The sequence below is a fragment of the Thermobia domestica genome, chromosome 9 (assembly GCF_964235325.1).
Source record: "Thermobia domestica chromosome 9, izTheDome1.hap1.1, whole genome shotgun sequence".
NCBI classification, from domain to species: domain Eukaryota; kingdom Metazoa; phylum Arthropoda; class Insecta; order Zygentoma; family Lepismatidae; genus Thermobia; species Thermobia domestica.
In genome coordinates this window covers 231,378,860-231,399,611 of record NC_137462.1, presented here as the reverse complement: position 1 = coordinate 231,399,611, position 20,752 = coordinate 231,378,860, and positions in this window count along the sequence as shown.

Below are 20,752 nucleotides of genomic sequence, written 5' to 3'. Positions count from 1 at the left end.
ACCAAAAATGGTAGAGAATAAGGTACTTTGTTTCAGCCATAGGGACCCGGGTTCGCGACCGCTATGAGAGAAGTGCTTGTACTCGAGTTTGAGCTTTATTTCGTGAAAATATGTTAAATGGTTCTTAAGATATAGACTAAAACACATTATAATACACGACAATTAGTAACAATTCAATATGCACATAATGACATATAATATATTGTTAGACGGTTGCCAGCCAACATTTTTACGTGAAATAAGAAAATTAAAACAAAATTGAATAGCTCCGTGGTAATTGGAATCAATTTTTGACAGAAGGTGTGCGTCATGTGATCTCATTGAAAAGGTAAGGGTTATAGTCGTTCATGTAGAATATATGTTTCTAACTTCATTATTTTATGCTCTTTCTGCTAATTTGTGCCTTTCGTACCTATCCTGATGTGTAGAATATGAAAACAACATATTTTGTTCTTACATTGAAAATATATATACAGGGTGCATCAAAATAAACCGTTGCAGAAGACAAGATAACACTTCGATTTCAGAAAGTTTTAAAAGTTTGATATAATTAGGTAGTTTATCTTTGTGTTACGTAAAAATACACATATGTGATCCTCGGGTGTCATATGCAAGCAACCTAGTGGTGTGTCAGTGTAGGGAAATGCAGTGAAATATGCGTTATTTTGGAAAAAAGAATAAAATAGTACCAAAAATGGTAGAGAATAAGGTACTTTGTTTCAGCCATAGGGACCCGGGTTCGCGACCGCTATGAGAGAAGTGCTTGTACTCGAGTTTGAGCTTTATTTTGTGAAAATATGTTAAATGGTTCTTAAGATATAGACTAAAACACATTATAATACACGACAATTAGTAACAATTCAATATGCACATAATGACATATAATATATTGTTAGACGGTTGCCAGCCAACATTTTTACGTGAAATAAGAAAATTAAAACAAAATTGAATAGCTCCGTGGTAATTGGAATCAATTTTTGACAGAAGGTGTGCGTCATGTGATCTCATTGAAAAGGTAAGGGTTATAGTCGTTCATGTAGAATATATGTTTCTAACTTCATTATTTTATGCTCTTTCTGCTAATTTGTGCCTTTCGTACCTATCCTGATGTGTAGAATATGAAAACAACATATTTTGTTCTTACATTGAAAATATATATACAGGGTGCATCAAAATAAACCGTTGCAGAAGACAAGATAACACTTCGATTTCAGAAAGTTTTAAAAGTTTGATATAATTAGGTAGTTTCTCTTTGTGTTACGTAAAAATACACATATGTGATCCTCGGGTGTCATATGCAAGCAACCTAGTGGTGTGTCAGTGTAGGGAAATGCAGTGAAATATGCGTTATTTTGAAAAAAAAAATAAAATAGTACCAAAAATGGTAGAGAATAAGGTACTTTGTTTCAGCCATAGAGACCCGGGTTCGCGACCGCTATGAGAGAAGTGCTTGTACTCGAGTTTGAGCTTTATTTCGTGAAGATATGTTAAATGGTTCATAAGTTATAGACTAAAACACATTATAATACACCACAATTAGTAACAATTCAATATGCACATAATGACATATAATATATTGTTAGACGGTTGCCAGCCAACATTTTTACGTGAAATAAGAAAATTAAAACAAAATTGAATAGCTCCGTGGTAATTGGAATCAATTTTTGACAGAAGGTGTGCGTCATGTGATCTCATTGAAAAGGTAAGGGTTATAGTCGTTCATGTAGAATATATGTTTCTAACTTCATTATTTTATGCTCTTTCTGCTAATTTGTGCCTTTCGTACCTATCCTGATGTGTAGAATATGAAAACAACATATTTTCTTCTTACATTGAAAATATATATACAGGGTGCATCAAAATAAACCGTTGCAGAAGACAAGATAACACTTCGATTTCAGAAAGTTTTAAAAGTTTGATATAATTAGGTAGTTTATCTTTGTGTTACGTAAAAATACACATATGTGATCCTCGGGTGTCATATGCAAGCAACCTAGTGGTGTGTCAGTGTAGGGAAATGCAGTGAAATATGCGTTATTTTGAAAAAAAGAATAAAATAGTACCAAAAATGGTAGAGAATAAGGTACTTTGTTTCAGCCATAGGGACCCGGTTTCGCGACCGCTATGAGAGAAGTGCTTGTACTCGAGTTTGAGCTTTATTTCGTGAAAATATGTTAAATGGTTCTTAAGATATAGACCAAAACAGATTATAATACACGACAATTAGTAACAATTCAATATGCACATAATGACATATAATATATTGTTAGACGGTTGCCAGCCAACATTTTTACGTGAAATAAGAAAATTAAAACAAAATTGAATAGCTCCGTGGTAATTGGAATCAATTTTTGACAGAAGGTGTGCGTCATGTGATTTCATTGAAAAGGTAAGGGTTATAGTCGTTCATGTAGAATATATGTTTCTAACTTCATTATTTTATGCTCTTTCTGCTAATTTGTGCCTTTCGTACCTATCCTGATGTGTAGAATATGAAAACAACATATTTTGTTCTTACATTGAAAATATATATACAGGGTGCATCAAAATAAACCGTTGCAGAAGACAAGATAACACTTCGATTTCAGAAAGTTTTAAAAGTTTGATATAATTAGGTAGTTTCTCTTTGTGTTACGTAAAAATACACATATGTGATCCTCGGGTGTCATATGCAAGCAACCTAGTGGTGTGTCATTGTAGGGAAATGCAGTGAAATATGCGTTATTTTGAAAAAAAGAATAAAATAGTACCAAAAATGGTAGAGAATAAGGTACTTTGTTTCAGCCATAGGGACCCGGTTTCGCGACCGCTATGAGAGAAGTGCTTGTACTCGAGTTTGAGCTTTATTTCGTGAAAATATGTTAAATGGTTCTTAAGATATAGACCAAAACAGATTATAATACACGACAATTAGTAACAATTCAATATGCACATAATGACATATAATATATTGTTAGACGGTTGCCAGCCAACATTTTAACGTGAAATAAGAAAATTAAAACAAAATTGAATAGCTCCGTGGTAATTGGAATCAATTTTTGACAGAAGGTGTGCGTCATGTGATCTCATTGAAAAGGTAAGGGGTATAGTCGTTCATGTAGAATATATGTTTCTAACTTCATTATTTTATGCTCTTTCTGCTAATTTGTGCCTTTCGTACCTATCCTGATGTGTAGAATATTAAAACAACATATTTTGTTCTTACATTGAAAATATATATACAGGGTGCATCAAAATAAACCGTTGCAGAAGACAAGATAACACTTCGATTTCAGAAAGTTTTAAAAGGTTGATATAATTAGGTAGTTTCTCTTTGTGTTACGTAAAAATACACATATGTGATCCTCGGGTGTCATATGCAAGAAACCTAGTGGTGTGTCAGTGTAGGGAAATGCAGTGAAATATGCGTTATTTTGAAAAAAAGAATAAAATAGTACCAAAAATGGTAGAGAATAAGGTACTTTGTTTCAGCCATAGGGACCCGGGTTCGCGACCGCTATGAGAGAAGTGCTTGTACTCGAGTTTGAGCTTTATTTCGTGAAAATATGTTAAATGGTTCTTAAGATATAGACTAAAACACATTATAATACACGACAATTAGTAACAATTCAATATGCACATAATGACATATAATATATTGTTAGACGGTTGCCAGCCAACATTTTTACGTGAAATAAGAAAATTAAAACAAAATTGAATAGCTCCGTGGTAATTGGAATCAATTTTTGACAGAAGGTGTGCGTCATGTGATCTCATTGAAAAGGTAAGGGTTATAGTCGTTCATGTAGAATATATGTTTCTAACTTCATTATTTTATGCTCTTTCTGCTAATTTGTGCCTTTCGTACCTATCCTGATGTGTAGAATATGAAAACAACATATTTTGTTCTTACATTGAAAATATATATACAGGGTGCATCAAAATAAACCGTTGCAGAAGACAAGATAACACTTCGATTTCAGAAAGTTTTAAAAGTTTGATATAATTAGGTAGTTTATCTTTGTGTTACGTAAAAATACACATATGTGATCCTCGGGTGTCATATGCAAGCAACCTAGTGGTGTGTCAGTGTAGGGAAATGCAATGGAATATGCGTTATTTTGAAAAAAAGAATAAAATAGTACCAAAAATGGTAGAGAATAAGGTACTTTGTTTCAGCCATAGGGACCCGGGTTCGCGACCGCTATGAGAGAAGTGCTTGTACTCGAGTTTGAGCTTTATTTCGTGAAAATATGTTAAATGGTTCTTAAGATATAGACTAAAACACATTATAATACACGACAATTAGTAACAATTCAATATGCACATAATGACATATAATATATTGTTAGACGGTTGCCAGCCAACATTTTTACGTGAAATAAGAAAATTAAAACAAAATTGAATAGCTCCGTGGTAATTGGAATCAATTTTTGACAGAAGGTGTGCGTCATGTGATCTCATTGAAAAGGTAAGGGGTATAGTCGTTCATGTAGAATATATGTTTCTAACTTCATTATTTTATGCTCTTTCTGCTAATTTGTGCCTTCCGTACCTATCCTGATGTGTAGAATATGAAAACAACATATTTTGTTCTTACATTGAAAATATATATACAGGGTGCATCAAAATAAACCGTTGCAGAAGACAAGATAACACTTCGATTTCAGAAAGTTTTAAAAGTTTGATATAATTAGGTAGTTTATCTTTGTGTTACGTAAAAATACACATATGTGATCCTCGGGTGTCATATGCAAGCAACCTAGTGGTGTGTCATTGTAGGGAAATGCAGTGAAATATGCGTTATTTTGAAAAAAAGAATAAAATAGTACCAAAAATGGTAGAGAATAAGGTACTTTGTTTCAGCCATAGGGACCCGGGTTCGCGACCGCTATGAGAGAAGTGCTTGTACTCGAGTTTGAGCTTTATTTCGTGAAAATATGTTAAATGGTTCTTAAGATATAGACTAAAACACATTATAATACACGACAATTAGTAACAATTCAATATGCACATAATGACATATAATATATTGTTAGACGGTTGCCAGCCAACATTTTTACGTGAAATAAGAAAATTAAAACAAAATTGAATAGCTCCGTGGTAATTGGAATCAATTTTTGACAGAAGGTGTGCGTCATGTGATCTCATTGAAAAGGTAAGGGTTATAGTCGTTCATGTAGAATATATGTTTCTAACTTCATTATTTTATGCTCTTTCTTCTAATTTGTGCCTTTCGTACCTATCCTGATGTGTAGAATATGAAAACAACATATTTTGTTCTTACATTGAAAATATATATACAGGGTGCATCAAAATAAACCGTTGCAGAAGACAAGATAACACTTCGATTTCAGAAAGTTTTAAAAGTTTGATATAATTAGGTAGTTTCTCTTTGTGTTACGTAAAAATACACATATGTGATCCTCGGGTGTCATATGCAAGCAACCTAGTGGTGTGTCAGTGTAGGGAAATGCAGTGAAATATGCGTTATTTTGAAAAAAAGAATAAAATAGTACCAAAAATGGTAGAGAATAAGGTACTTTGTTTCAGCCATAGGGACCCGGGTTCGCGACCGCTATGAGAGAAGTGCTTGTACTCGAGTTTGAGCTTTATTTCGTGAAAATATGTTAAATGGTTCTTAAGATATAGACCAAAACAGATTATAATACACGACAATTAGTAACAATTCAATATGCACATAATGACATATAATATATTGTTAGACGGTTGCCAGCCAACATTTTTACGTGAAATAAGAAAATTAAAACAAAATTGAATAGCTCCGTGGTAATTGGAATCAATTTTTGACAGAAGGTGTGCGTCATGTGATTTCATTGAAAAGGTAAGGGTTATAGTCGTTCATGTAGAATATATGTTTCTAACTTCATTATTTTATGCTCTTTCTGCTAATTTGTGCCTTTCGTACCTATCCTGATGTGTAGAATATGAAAACAACATATTTTGTTCTTACATTGAAAATATATATACAGGGTGCATCAAAATAAACCGTTGCAGAAGACAAGATAACACTTCGATTTCAGAAAGTTTTAAAAGTTTGATATAATTAGGTAGTTTATCTTTGTGTTACGTAAAAATACACATATGTGATCCTCGGGTGTCATATGCAAGCAACCTAGTGGTGTGTCATTGTAGGGAAATGCAGTGAAATATGCGTTATTTTGAAAAAAAGAATAAAATAGTACCAAAAATGGTAGAGAATAAGGTACTTTGTTTCAGCCATAGGGACCCGGGTTCGCGACCGCTATGAGAGAAGTGCTTGTACTCGAGTTTGAGCTTTATTTCGTGAAAATATGTTAAATGGTTCTTAAGATATAGACTAAAACACATTATAATACACGACAATTAGTAACAATTCAATATGCACATAATGACATATAATATATTGTTAGACGGTTGCCAGCCAACATTTTTACGTGAAATAAGAAAATTAAAACAAAATTGAATAGCTCCGTGGTAATTGGAATCAATTTTTGACAGAAGGTGTGCGTCATGTGATCTCATTGAAAAGGTAAGGGTTATAGTCGTTCATGTAGAATATATGTTTCTAACTTCATTATTTTATGCTCTTTCTTCTAATTTGTGCCTTTCGTACCTATCCTGATGTGTAGAATATGAAAACAACATATTTTGTTCTTACATTGAAAATATATATACAGGGTGCATCAAAATAAACCGTTGCAGAAGACAAGATAACACTTCGATTTCAGAAAGTTTTAAAAGTTTGATATAATTAGGTAGTTTCTCTTTGTGTTACGTAAAAATACACATATGTGATCCTCGGGTGTCATATGCAAGCAACCTAGTGGTGTGTCAGTGTAGGGAAATGCAGTGAAATATGCGTTATTTTGAAAAAAAGAATAAAATAGTACCAAAAATGGTAGAGAATAAGGTACTTTGTTTCAGCCATAGAGACCCGGGTTCGCGACCGCTATGAGAGAAGTGCTTGTACTCGAGTTTGAGCTTTATTTCGTGAAAATATGTTAAATGGTTCATAAGATATAGACTAAAACACATTATAATACACCACAATTAGTAACAATTCAATATGCACATAATGACATATAATATATTGTTAGACGGTTGCCAGCCAACATTTTTACGTGAAATAAGAAAATTAAAACAAAATTGAATAGCTCCGTGGTAATTGGAATCAATTTTTGACAGAAGGTGTGCGTCATGTGATCTCATTGAAAAGGTAAGGGTTATAGTCGTTCATGTAGAATATATGTTTCTAACTTCATTATTTTATGCTCTTTCTGCTAATTTGTGCCTTTCGTACCTATCCTGATGTGTAGAATATTAAAACAACATATTTTGTTCTTACATTGAAAATATATATACAGGGTGCATCAAAATAAACCGTTGCAGAAGACAAGATAACACTTCGATTTCAGAAAGTTTTAAAAGTTTGATATAATTAGGTAGTTTCTCTTTGTGTTACGTAAAAATACACATATGTGATCCTCGGGTGTCATATGCAAGCAACCTAGTGGTGTGTCAGTGTAGGGAAATGCAGTGAAATATGCGTTATTTTGAAAGAAAGAATAAAATAGTACCAAAAATGGTAGAGAATAAGGTACTTTGTTTCAGCCATAGGGACCCGGGTTCGCGACCGCTATGAGAGAAGTGCTTGTACTCGAGTTTGAGCTTTATTTCGTGAAAATATGTTAAATGGTTCTTAAGATATAGACTAAAACACATTATAATACACGACAATTAGTAACAATTCAATATGCACATAATGACATATAATATATTGTTAGACGGTTGCCAGCCAACATTTTTACGTGAAATAAGACAATTAAAACAAAATTGATAAGCTCCGTGGTAAATGGAATCAATTTTTGACAGAAGGTGTGCGTCATGTGATCTCATTGAAAAGGTAAGGGTTATAGTCGTTCATGTAGAATATATGTTTCTAACTTCATTATTTTATGCTCTTTCTGCTAATTTGTGCCTTTCGTACCTATCCTGATGTGTAGAATATGAAAACAACATATTTTGTTCTTACATTGAAAATATATATACAGGGTGCATCAAAATAAACCGTTGCAGAAGACAAGATAACACTTCGATTTCAGAAAGTTTTAAAAGTTTGATATAATTAGGTAGTTTCTCTTTGTGTTACGTAAAAATACACATATGTGATCCTCGGGTGTCATATGCAAGCAACCTAGTGGTGTGTCAGTGTAGGGAAATGGAGTGAAATATGCGTTATTTTGAAAAAAAGAATAAAATAGTACCAAAAATGGTAGAGAATAAGGTACTTTGTTTCAGCCATAGGGACCCGGGTTCGCGACCGCTATGAGAGAAGTGCTTGTACTCGAGTTTGAGCTTTATTTCGTGAAAATATGTTAAATGGTTCATAAGATATAGACTAAAACACATTATAATACACGACAATTAGTAACAATTCAATATGCACATAATGACATATAATATATTGTTAGACGGTTGCCAGCCAACATTTTTACGTGAAATAAGAAAATTAAAACAAAATTGAATATCTCCGTGGTAATTGGAATCAATTTTTGACAGAAGGTGTGCGTCATGTGATCTCATTGAAAAGGGAAGGGTTATAGTCGTTCATGTAGAATATATGTTTCTAACTTCATTATTTTATGCTCTTTCTGCTAATTTGTGCCTTTCGTACCTATCCTGATGTGTAGAATATGAAAACAACATATTTTGTTCTTACATTGAAAATATATATACAGGGTGCATCAAAATAAACCGTTGCAGAAGACAAGATAACACTTCGATTTCAGAAAGTTTTAAAAGTTTGATATAATTAGGTAGTTTCTCTTTGTGTTACGTAAAAATACACATATGTGATCCTCGGGTGTCATATGCAAGCAACCTAGTGGTGTGTCAGTGTAGGGAAATGCAGTGAAATATGCGTTATTTTGAAAAAAAGAATAAAATAGTACCAAAAATGGTAGAGAATAAGGTACTTTGTTTCAGCCATAGGGACCCGGGTTCGCGACCGCTATGAGAGAAGTGCTTGTACTCGAGTTTGAGCTTTATTTTGTGAAAATATGTTAAATGGTTCTTAAGATATAGACTAAAACACATTATAATACACGACAATTAGTAACAATTCAATATGCACATAATGACATATAATATATTGTTAGACGGTTGCCAGCCAACATTTTTACGTGAAATAAGAAAATTAAAACAAAATTGAATAGCTCCGTGGTAATTGGAATCAATTTTTGACAGAAGGTGTGCGTCATGTGATCTCATTGAAAAGGTAAGGGTTATAGTCGTTCATGTAGAATATATGTTTCTAACTTCATTATTTTATGCTCTTTCTGCTAATTTGTGCCTTTCGTACCTATCCTGATGTGTAGAATTTGAAAACAACATATTTTGTTCTTACATTGAAAATATATATACAGGGTGCATCAAAATAAACCGTTGCAGAAGACAAGATAACACTTCGATTTCAGAAAGTTTTAAAAGTTTGATATAATTAGGTAGTTTCTCTTTGTGTTACGTAAAAATACACATATGTGATCCTCGGGTGTCATATGCAAGCAACCTAGTGGTGTGTCAGTGTAGGGAAATGCAGTGAAATATGCGTTATTTTGAAAAAAAGAATAAAATAGTACCAAAAATGGTAGAGAATAAGGTACTTTGTTTCAGCCATAGAGACCCGGGTTCGCGACCGCTATGAGAGAAGTGCTTGTACTCGAGTTTGAGCTTTATTTCGTGAAAATATGTTAAATGGTTCATAAGATATAGACTAAAACACATTATAATACACCACAATTAGTAACAATTCAATATGCACATAATGACATATAATATATTGTTAGACGGTTGCCAGCCAACATTTTTACGTGAAATAAGAAAATTAAAACAAAATTGAATAGCTCCGTGGTAATTGGAATCAATTTTTGACAGAAGGTGTGCGTCATGTGATCTCATTGAAAAGGTAAGGGTTATAGTCGTTCATGTAGAATATATGTTTCTAACTTCATTATTTTATGCTCTTTCTGCTAATTTGTGCCTTTCGTACCTATCCTGATGTGTAGAATATGAAAACAACATATTTTGTTCTTACATTGAAAATATATATACGGGGTGCATCAAAATAAACCGTTGCAGAAGACAAGATAACACTTCGATTTCAGAAAGTTTTAAAAGTTTGATATAATTAGGTAGTTTCTCTTTGTGTTACGTAAAAATACACATATGTGATCCTCGGGTGTCATATGCAAGCAACCTAGTGGTGTGTCAGTGTAGGGAAATGCAGTGAAATATGCGTTATTTTGAAAAAAAGAATAAAATAGTACCAAAAATGGTAGAGAATAAGGTACTTTGTTTCAGCCATAGAGACCCGGGTTCGCGACCGCTATGAGAGAAGTGCTTGTACTCGAGTTTGAGCTTTATTTCGTGAAAATATGTTAAATGGTTCTTAAGATATAGACTAAAAAACATTATAATACACGACAATTAGTAACAATTCAATATGCACATAATGACATATAATATATTGTTAGACGGTTGCCAGCCAACATTTTTACGTGAAATAAGAAAATTAAAACAAAATTGAATAGCTCCGTGGTAATTGGAATCAATTTTTGACAGAAGGTGTGCGTCATGTGATCTCAATGAAAAGGTAAGGGTTATAGTCGTTCATGTAGAATATATGTTTCTAACTTCATTATTTTATGCTCTTTCTGCTAATTTGTGCCTTTCGTACCTATCCTGATGTGTAGAATATGAAAACAACATATTTTGTTCTTACATTGAAAATATATATACAGGGTGCATCAAAATAAACCGTTGCAGAAGACAAGATAACACTTCGATTTCAGAAAGTTTTAAAAGTTTGATATAATTAGGTAGTTTCTCTTTGTGTTACGTAAAAATACACATATGTGATCCTCGGGTGTCATATGCAAGCAACCTAGTGGTGTGTCAGTGTAGGGAAATGCAGTGAAATATGCGTTATTTTGAAAAAAAGAATAAAATAGTACCAAAAATGGTAGAGAATAAGGTACTTTGTTTCAGCCATAGGGACCCGGGTTCGCGACCGCTATGAGAGAAGTGCTTGTACTCGAGTTTGAGCTTTATTTCGTGAAAATATGTTAAATGGTTCATAAGATATAGACTAAAACACATTATAATACACGACAATTAGTAACAATTCAATATGCACATAATGACATATAATATATTGTTAGACGGTTGCCAGCCAACATTTTTACGTGAAATAAGAAAATTAAAACAAAATTGAATAGCTCCGTGGTAATTGGAATCAATTTTTGACAGAAGGTGTGCGTCATGTGATCTCATTGAAAAGGTAAGGGTTATAGTCGTTCATGTAGAATATATGTTTCTAACTTCATTATTTTATGCTCTTTCTGCTAATTTGTGCCTTTCGTACCTATCCTGATGTGTAGAATATTAAAACAACATATTTTGTTCTTACATTGAAAATATATATACAGGGTGCATCAAAATAAACCGTTGCAGAAGACAAGATAACACTTCGATTTCAGAAAGTTTTAAAAGTTTGATATAATTAGGTAGTTTCTCTTTGTGTTACGTAAAAATACACATATGTGATCCTCGGGTGTCATATGCAAGCAACCTAGTGGTGTGTCAGTGTAGGGAAATGCAGTGAAATATGCGTTATTTTGAAAGAAAGAATAAAATAGTACCAAAAATGGTAGAGAATAAGGTACTTTGTTTCAGCCATAGGGACCCGGGTTCGCGACCGCTATGAGAGAAGTGCTTGTACTCGAGTTTGAGCTTTATTTCGTGAAAATATGTTAAATGGTTCTTAAGATATAGACTAAAACACATTATAATACACGACAATTAGTAACAATTCAATATGCACATAATGACATATAATATATTGTTAGACGGTTGCCAGCCAACATTTTTACGTGAAATAAGACAATTAAAACAAAATTGATAAGCTCCGTGGTAAATGGAATCAATTTTTGACAGAAGGTGTGCGTCATGTGATCTCATTGAAAAGGTAAGGGTTATAGTCGTTCATGTAGAATATATGTTTCTAACTTCATTATTTTATGCTCTTTCTGCTAATTTGTGCCTTTCGTACCTATCCTGATGTGTAGAATATGAAAACAACATATTTTGTTCTTACATTGAAAATATATATACAGGGTGCATCAAAATAAACCGTTGCAGAAGACAAGATAACACTTCGATTTCAGAAAGTTTTAAAAGTTTGATATAATTAGGTAGTTTCTCTTTGTGTTACGTAAAAATACACATATGTGATCCTCGGGTGTCATATGCAAGCAACCTAGTGGTGTGTCAGTGTAGGGAAATGGAGTGAAATATGCGTTATTTTGAAAAAAAGAATAAAATAGTACCAAAAATGGTAGAGAATAAGGTACTTTGTTTCAGCCATAGGGACCCGGGTTCGCGACCGCTATGAGAGAAGTGCTTGTACTCGAGTTTGAGCTTTATTTCGTGAAAATATGTTAAATGGTTCATAAGATATAGACTAAAACACATTATAATACACGACAATTAGTAACAATTCAATATGCACATAATGACATATAATATATTGTTAGACGGTTGCCAGCCAACATTTTTACGTGAAATAAGAAAATTAAAACAAAATTGAATATCTCCGTGGTAATTGGAATCAATTTTTGACAGAAGGTGTGCGTCATGTGATCTCATTGAAAAGGGAAGGGTTATAGTCGTTCATGTAGAATATATGTTTCTAACTTCATTATTTTATGCTCTTTCTGCTAATTTGTGCCTTTCGTACCTATCCTGATGTGTAGAATATGAAAACAACATATTTTGTTCTTACATTGAAAATATATATACAGGGTGCATCAAAATAAACCGTTGCAGAAGACAAGATAACACTTCGATTTCAGAAAGTTTTAAAAGTTTGATATAATTAGGTAGTTTCTCTTTGTGTTACGTAAAAATACACATATGTGATCCTCGGGTGTCATATGCAAGCAACCTAGTGGTGTGTCAGTGTAGGGAAATGCAGTGAAATATGCGTTATTTTGAAAAAAAGAATAAAATAGTACCAAAAATGGTAGAGAATAAGGTACTTTGTTTCAGCCATAGGGACCCGGGTTCGCGACCGCTATGAGAGAAGTGCTTGTACTCGAGTTTGAGCTTTATTTTGTGAAAATATGTTAAATGGTTCTTAAGATATAGACTAAAACACATTATAATACACGACAATTAGTAACAATTCAATATGCACATAATGACATATAATATATTGTTAGACGGTTGCCAGCCAACATTTTTACGTGAAATAAGAAAATTAAAACAAAATTGAATAGCTCCGTGGTAATTGGAATCAATTTTTGACAGAAGGTGTGCGTCATGTGATCTCATTGAAAAGGTAAGGGTTATAGTCGTTCATGTAGAATATATGTTTCTAACTTCATTATTTTATGCTCTTTCTGCTAATTTGTGCCTTTCGTACCTATCCTGATGTGTAGAATTTGAAAACAACATATTTTGTTCTTACATTGAAAATATATATACAGGGTGCATCAAAATAAACCGTTGCAGAAGACAAGATAACACTTCGATTTCAGAAAGTTTTAAAAGTTTGATATAATTAGGTAGTTTCTCTTTGTGTTACGTAAAAATACACATATGTGATCCTCGGGTGTCATATGCAAGCAACCTAGTGGTGTGTCAGTGTAGGGAAATGCAGTGAAATATGCGTTATTTTGAAAAAAAGAATAAAATAGTACCAAAAATGGTAGAGAATAAGGTACTTTGTTTCAGCCATAGAGACCCGGGTTCGCGACCGCTATGAGAGAAGTGCTTGTACTCGAGTTTGAGCTTTATTTCGTGAAAATATGTTAAATGGTTCATAAGATATAGACTAAAACACATTATAATACACCACAATTAGTAACAATTCAATATGCACATAATGACATATAATATATTGTTAGACGGTTGCCAGCCAACATTTTTACGTGAAATAAGAAAATTAAAACAAAATTGAATAGCTCCGTGGTAATTGGAATCAATTTTTGACAGAAGGTGTGCGTCATGTGATCTCATTGAAAAGGTAAGGGTTATAGTCGTTCATGTAGAATATATGTTTCTAACTTCATTATTTTATGCTCTTTCTGCTAATTTGTGCCTTTCGTACCTATCCTGATGTGTAGAATATGAAAACAACATATTTTGTTCTTACATTGAAAATATATATACGGGGTGCATCAAAATAAACCGTTGCAGAAGACAAGATAACACTTCGATTTCAGAAAGTTTTAAAAGTTTGATATAATTAGGTAGTTTCTCTTTGTGTTACGTAAAAATACACATATGTGATCCTCGGGTGTCATATGCAAGCAACCTAGTGGTGTGTCAGTGTAGGGAAATGCAGTGAAATATGCGTTATTTTGAAAAAAAGAATAAAATAGTACCAAAAATGGTAGAGAATAAGGTACTTTGTTTCAGCCATAGAGACCCGGGTTCGCGACCGCTATGAGAGAAGTGCTTGTACTCGAGTTTGAGCTTTATTTCGTGAAAATATGTTAAATGGTTCTTAAGATATAGACTAAAAAACATTATAATACACGACAATTAGTAACAATTCAATATGCACATAATGACATATAATATATTGTTAGACGGTTGCCAGCCAACATTTTTACGTGAAATAAGAAAATTAAAACAAAATTGAATAGCTCCGTGGTAATTGGAATCAATTTTTGACAGAAGGTGTGCGTCATGTGATCTCAATGAAAAGGTAAGGGTTATAGTCGTTCATGTAGAATATATGTTTCTAACTTCATTATTTTATGCTCTTTCTGCTAATTTGTGCCTTTCGTACCTATCCTGATGTGTAGAATATGAAAACAACATATTTTGTTCTTACATTGAAAATATATATACAGGGTGCATCAAAATAAACCGTTGCAGAAGACAAGATAACACTTCGATTTCAGAAAGTTTTAAAAGTTTGATATAATTAGGTAGTTTCTCTTTGTGTTACGTAAAAATACACATATGTGATCCTCGGGTGTCATATGCAAGCAACCTAGTGGTGTGTCAGTGTAGGGAAATGCAGTGAAATATGCGTTATTTTGAAAAAAAGAATAAAATAGTACCAAAAATGGTAGAGAATAAGGTACTTTGTTTCAGCCATAGGGACCCGGGTTCGCGACCGCTATGAGAGAAGTGCTTGTACTCGAGTTTGAGCTTTATTTCGTGAAAATATGTTAAATGGTTCATAAGATATAGACTAAAACACATTATAATACACGACAATTAGTAACAATTCAATATGCACATAATGACATATAATATATTGTTAGACGGTTGCCAGCCAACATTTTTACGTGAAATAAGAAAATTAAAACAAAATTGAATAGCTCCGTGGTAATTGGAATCAATTTTTGACAGAAGGTGTGCGTCATGTGATCTCATTGAAAAGGTAAGGGTTATAGTCGTTCATGTAGAATATATGTTTCTAACTTCATTATTTTATGCTCTTTCTGCTAATTTGTGCCTTTCGTACCTATCCTGATGTGTAGAATATTAAAACAACATATTTTGTTCTTACATTGAAAATATATATACAGGGTGCATCAAAATAAACCGTTGCAGAAGACAAGATAACACTTCGATTTCAGAAAGTTTTAAAAGTTTGATATAATTAGGTAGTTTCTCTTTGTGTTACGTAAAAATACACATATGTGATCCTCGGGTGTCATATGCAAGCAACCTAGTGGTGTGTCAGTGTAGGGAAATGCAGTGAAATATGCGTTATTTTGAAAGAAAGAATAAAATAGTACCAAAAATGGTAGAGAATAAGGTACTTTGTTTCAGCCATAGGGACCCGGGTTCGCGACCGCTATGAGAGAAGTGCTTGTACTCGAGTTTGAGCTTTATTTCGTGAAAATATGTTAAATGGTTCTTAAGATATAGACTAAAACACATTATAATACACGACAATTAGTAACAATTCAATATGCACATAATGACATATAATATATTGTTAGACGGTTGCCAGCCAACATTTTTACGTGAAATAAGACAATTAAAACAAAATTGATAAGCTCCGTGGTAAATGGAATCAATTTTTGACAGAAGGTGTGCGTCATGTGATCTCATTGAAAAGGTAAGGGTTATAGTCGTTCATGTAGAATATATGTTTCTAACTTCATTATTTTATGCTCTTTCTGCTAATTTGTGCCTTTCGTACCTATCCTGATGTGTAGAATATGAAAACAACATATTTTGTTCTTACATTGAAAATATATATACAGGGTGCATCAAAATAAACCGTTGCAGAAGACAAGATAACACTTCGATTTCAGAAAGTTTTAAAAGTTTGATATAATTAGGTAGTTTCTCTTTGTGTTACGTAAAAATACACATATGTGATCCTCGGGTGTCATATGCAAGCAACCTAGTGGTGTGTCAGTGTAGGGAAATGGAGTGAAATATGCGTTATTTTGAAAAAAAGAATAAAATAGTACCAAAAATGGTAGAGAATAAGGTACTTTGTTTCAGCCATAGGGACCCGGGTTCGCGACCGCTATGAGAGAAGTGCTTGTACTCGAGTTTGAGCTTTATTTCGTGAAAATATGTTAAATGGTTCATAAGATATAGACTAAAACACATTATAATACACGACAATTAGTAACAATTCAATATGCACATAATGACATATAATATATTGTTAGACGGTTGCCAGCCAACATTTTTACGTGAAATAAGAAAATTAAAACAAAATTGAATAGCTCCGTGGTAATTGGGATCAATTTTTGACAGAAGGTGTGCGTCATGTGATCTCATTGAAAAGGGAAGGGTTATAGTCGTTCATGTAGAATATATGTTTCTAACTTCATTATTTTATGCTCTTTCTGCTAATTTGTGCCTTTCGTACCTATCCTGATGTGTAGAATATGAAAACAACATATTTTGTTCTTACATTGAAAATATATATACAGGGTGCATCAAAATAAACCGTTGCAGAAGACAAGATAACACTTCGATTTCAGAAAGTTTTAAAAGTTTGATATAATTAGGTAGTTTCTCTTTGTGTTACGTAAAAATACACATATGTGATCCTCGGGTGTCATATGCAAGCAACCTAGTGGTGTGTCAGTGTAGGGAAATGCAGTGAAATATGCGTTATTTTGAAAAAAAGAATAAAATAGTACCAAAAATGGTAGAGAATAAGGTACTTTGTTTCAGCCATAGGGACCCGGGTTCGCGACCGCTATGAGAGAAGTGCTTGTACTCGAGTTTGAGCTTTATTTTGTGAAAATATGTTAAATGGTTCTTAAGATATAGACTAAAACACATTATAATACACGACAATTAGTAACAATTCAATATGCACATAATGACATATAATATATTGTTAGACGGTTGCCAGCCAACATTTTTACGTGAAATAAGAAAATTAAAACAAAATTGAATAGCTCCGTGGTAATTGGAATCAATTTTTGACAGAAGGTGTGCGTCATGTGATCTCATTGAAAAGGTAAGGGTTATAGTCGTTCATGTAGAATATATGTTTCTAACTTCATTATTTTATGCTCTTTCTGCTAATTTGTGCCTTTCGTACCTATCCTGATGTGTAGAATATGAAAACAACATATTTTGTTCTTACATTGAAAATATATATACAGGGTGCATCAAAATAAACCGTTGCAGAAGACAAGATAACACTTCGATTTCAGAAAGTTTTAAAAGTTTGATATAATTAGGTAGTTTCTCTTTGTGTTACGTAAAAATACACATATGTGATCCTCGGGTGTCATATGCAAGCAACCTAGTGGTGTGTCAGTGTAGGGAAATGCAGTGAAATATGCGTTATTTTGATAAAAAGAATAAAATAGTACCAAAAATGGTAGAGAATAAGGTACTTTGTTTCAGCCATAGAGACCCGGGTTCGCGACCGCTATGAGAGAAGTGCTTGTACTCGAGTTTGAGCTTTATTTCGTGAAAATATGTTAAATGGTTCATAAGATATAGACTAAAACACATTATAATACACCACAATTAGTAACAATTCAATATGCACATAATGACATATAATATATTGTTAGACGGTTGCCAGCCAACATTTTTACGTGAAATAAGAAAATTAAAACAAAATTGAATAGCTCCGTGGTAATTGGAATCAATTTTTGACAGAAGGTGTGCGTCATGTGATCTCATTGAAAAGGTAAGGGTTATAGTCGTTCATGTAGAATATATGTTTCTAACTTCATTATTTTATGCTCTTTCTGCTAATTTGTGCCTTTCGTACCTATCCTGATGTGTAGAATATGAAAACAACATATTTTGTTCTTACATTGAAAATATATATACGGGGTGCATCAAAATAAACCGTTGCAGAAGACAAGATAACACTTCGATTTCAGAAAGTTTTAAAAGTTTGATATAATTAGGTAGTTTCTCTTTGTGTTACGTAAAAATACACATATGTGATCCTCGGGTGTCATATGCAAGCAACCTAGTGGTGTGTCAGTGTAGGGAAATGCAGTGAAATATGCGTTATTTTGAAAAAAAGAATAAAATAGTACCAAAAATGGTAGAGAATAAGGTACTTTGTTTCAGCCATAGAGACCCGGGTTCGCGACCGCTATGAGAGAAGTGCTTGTACTCGAGTTTGAGCTTTATTTCGTGAAAATATGTTAAATGGTTCTTAAGATATAGACTAAAAAACATTATAATACACGACAATTAGTAACAATTCAATATGCACATAATGACATATAATATATTGTTAGACGGTTGCCAGCCAACATTTTTACGTGAAATAAGAAAATTAAAACAAAATTGAATAGCTCCGTGGTAATTGGAATCAATTTTTGACAGAAGGTGTGCGTCATGTGATCTCAATGAAAAGGTAAGGGTTATAGTCGTTCATGTAGAATATATGTTTCTAACTTCATTATTTTATGCTCTTTCTGCTAATTTGTGCCTTTCGTACCTATCCTGATGTGTAGAATATGAAAACAACATATTTTGTTCTTACATTGAAAATATATATACAGGGTGCATCAAAATAAACCGTTGCAGAAGACAAGATAACACTTCGATTTCAGAAAGTTTTAAAAGTTTGATATAATTAGGTAGTTTCTCTTTGTGTTACGTAAAAATACACATATGTGATCCTCGGGTGTCATATGCAAGCAACCTAGTGGTGTGTCAGTGTAGGGAAATGCAGTGAAATATGCGTTATTTTGAAAAAAAGAATAAAATAGTACCAAAAATGGTAGAGAATAAGGTACTTTGTTTCAGCCATAGGGACCCGGGTTCGCGACCGCTATGAGAGAAGTGCTTGTACTCGAGTTTGAGCTTTATTTCGTGAAAATATGTTAAATGGTTCATAAGATATAGACTAAAACACATTATAATACACGACAATTAGTAACAATTCAATATGCACATAATGACATATAATATATTGTTAGACGGTTGCCAGCCAACATTTTTACGTGAAATAAGAAAATTAAAACAAAATTGAATAGCTCCGTGGTAATTGGAATCAATTTTTGACAGAAGGTGTGCGTCATGTGATCTCATTGAAAAGGTAAGGGTTATAGTCGTTCATGTAGAATATATGTTTCTAACTTCATTATTTTATGCTCTTTCTGCTAATTTGTGCCTTTCGTACCTATCCTGATGTGTAGAATATTAAAACAACATATTTTGTTCTTACATTGAAAATATATATACAGGGTGCATCAAAATAAACCGTTGCAGAAGACAAGATAACACTTCGATTTCAGAAAGTTTTAAAAGTTTGATATAATTAGGTAGTTTCTCTTTGTGTTACGTAAAAATACACATATGTGATCCTCGGGTGTCATATGCAAGCAACCTAGTGGTGTGTCAGTGTAGGGAAATGCAGTGAAATATGCGTTATTTTGAAAGAAAGAATAAAATAGTACCAAAAATGGTAGAGAATAAGGTACTTTGTTTCAGCCATAGGGACCCGGGTTCGCGACCGCTATGAGAGAAGTGCTTGTACTCGAGTTTGAGCTTTATTTCGTGAAAATATGTTAAATGGTTCTTAAGATATAGACTAAAACACATTATAATACACGACAATTAGTAACAATTCAATATGCACATAATGACATATAATATATTGTTAGACGGTTGCCAGCCAACATTTTTACGTGAAATAAGACAATTAAAACAAAATTGATAAGCTCCGTGGTAAATGGAATCAATTTTTGACAGAAGGTGTGCGTCATGTGATCTCATTGAAAAGGTAAGGGTTATAGTCGTTCATGTAGAATATATGTTTCTAACTTCATTATTTTATGCTCTTTCTGCTAATTTGTGCCTTTCGTACCTATCCTGATGTGTAGAATATGAAAACAACATATTTTGTTCTTACATTGAAAATATATATACAGGGTGCATCAAAATAAACCGTTGCAGAAGACAAGATAACACTTCGATTTCAGAAAGTTTTAAAAGTTTGATATAATTAGGTAGTTTCTCTTTGTGTTACGTAAAAATACACATATGTGATCCTCGGGTGTCATATGCAAGCAACCTAGTGGTGTGTCAGTGTAGGGAAATGGAGTGAAATATGCGTTATTTTGAAAAAAAGAATAAAATAGTACCAAAAATGGTAGAGAATAAGGTACTTTGTTTCAGCCATAGAGACCCGGGTTCGCGACCGCTATGAGAGAAGTGCTTGTACTCGAGTTTGAGCTTTATTTCGTGAAAATATGTTAAATGGTTCTTAAGATATAGACTAAAA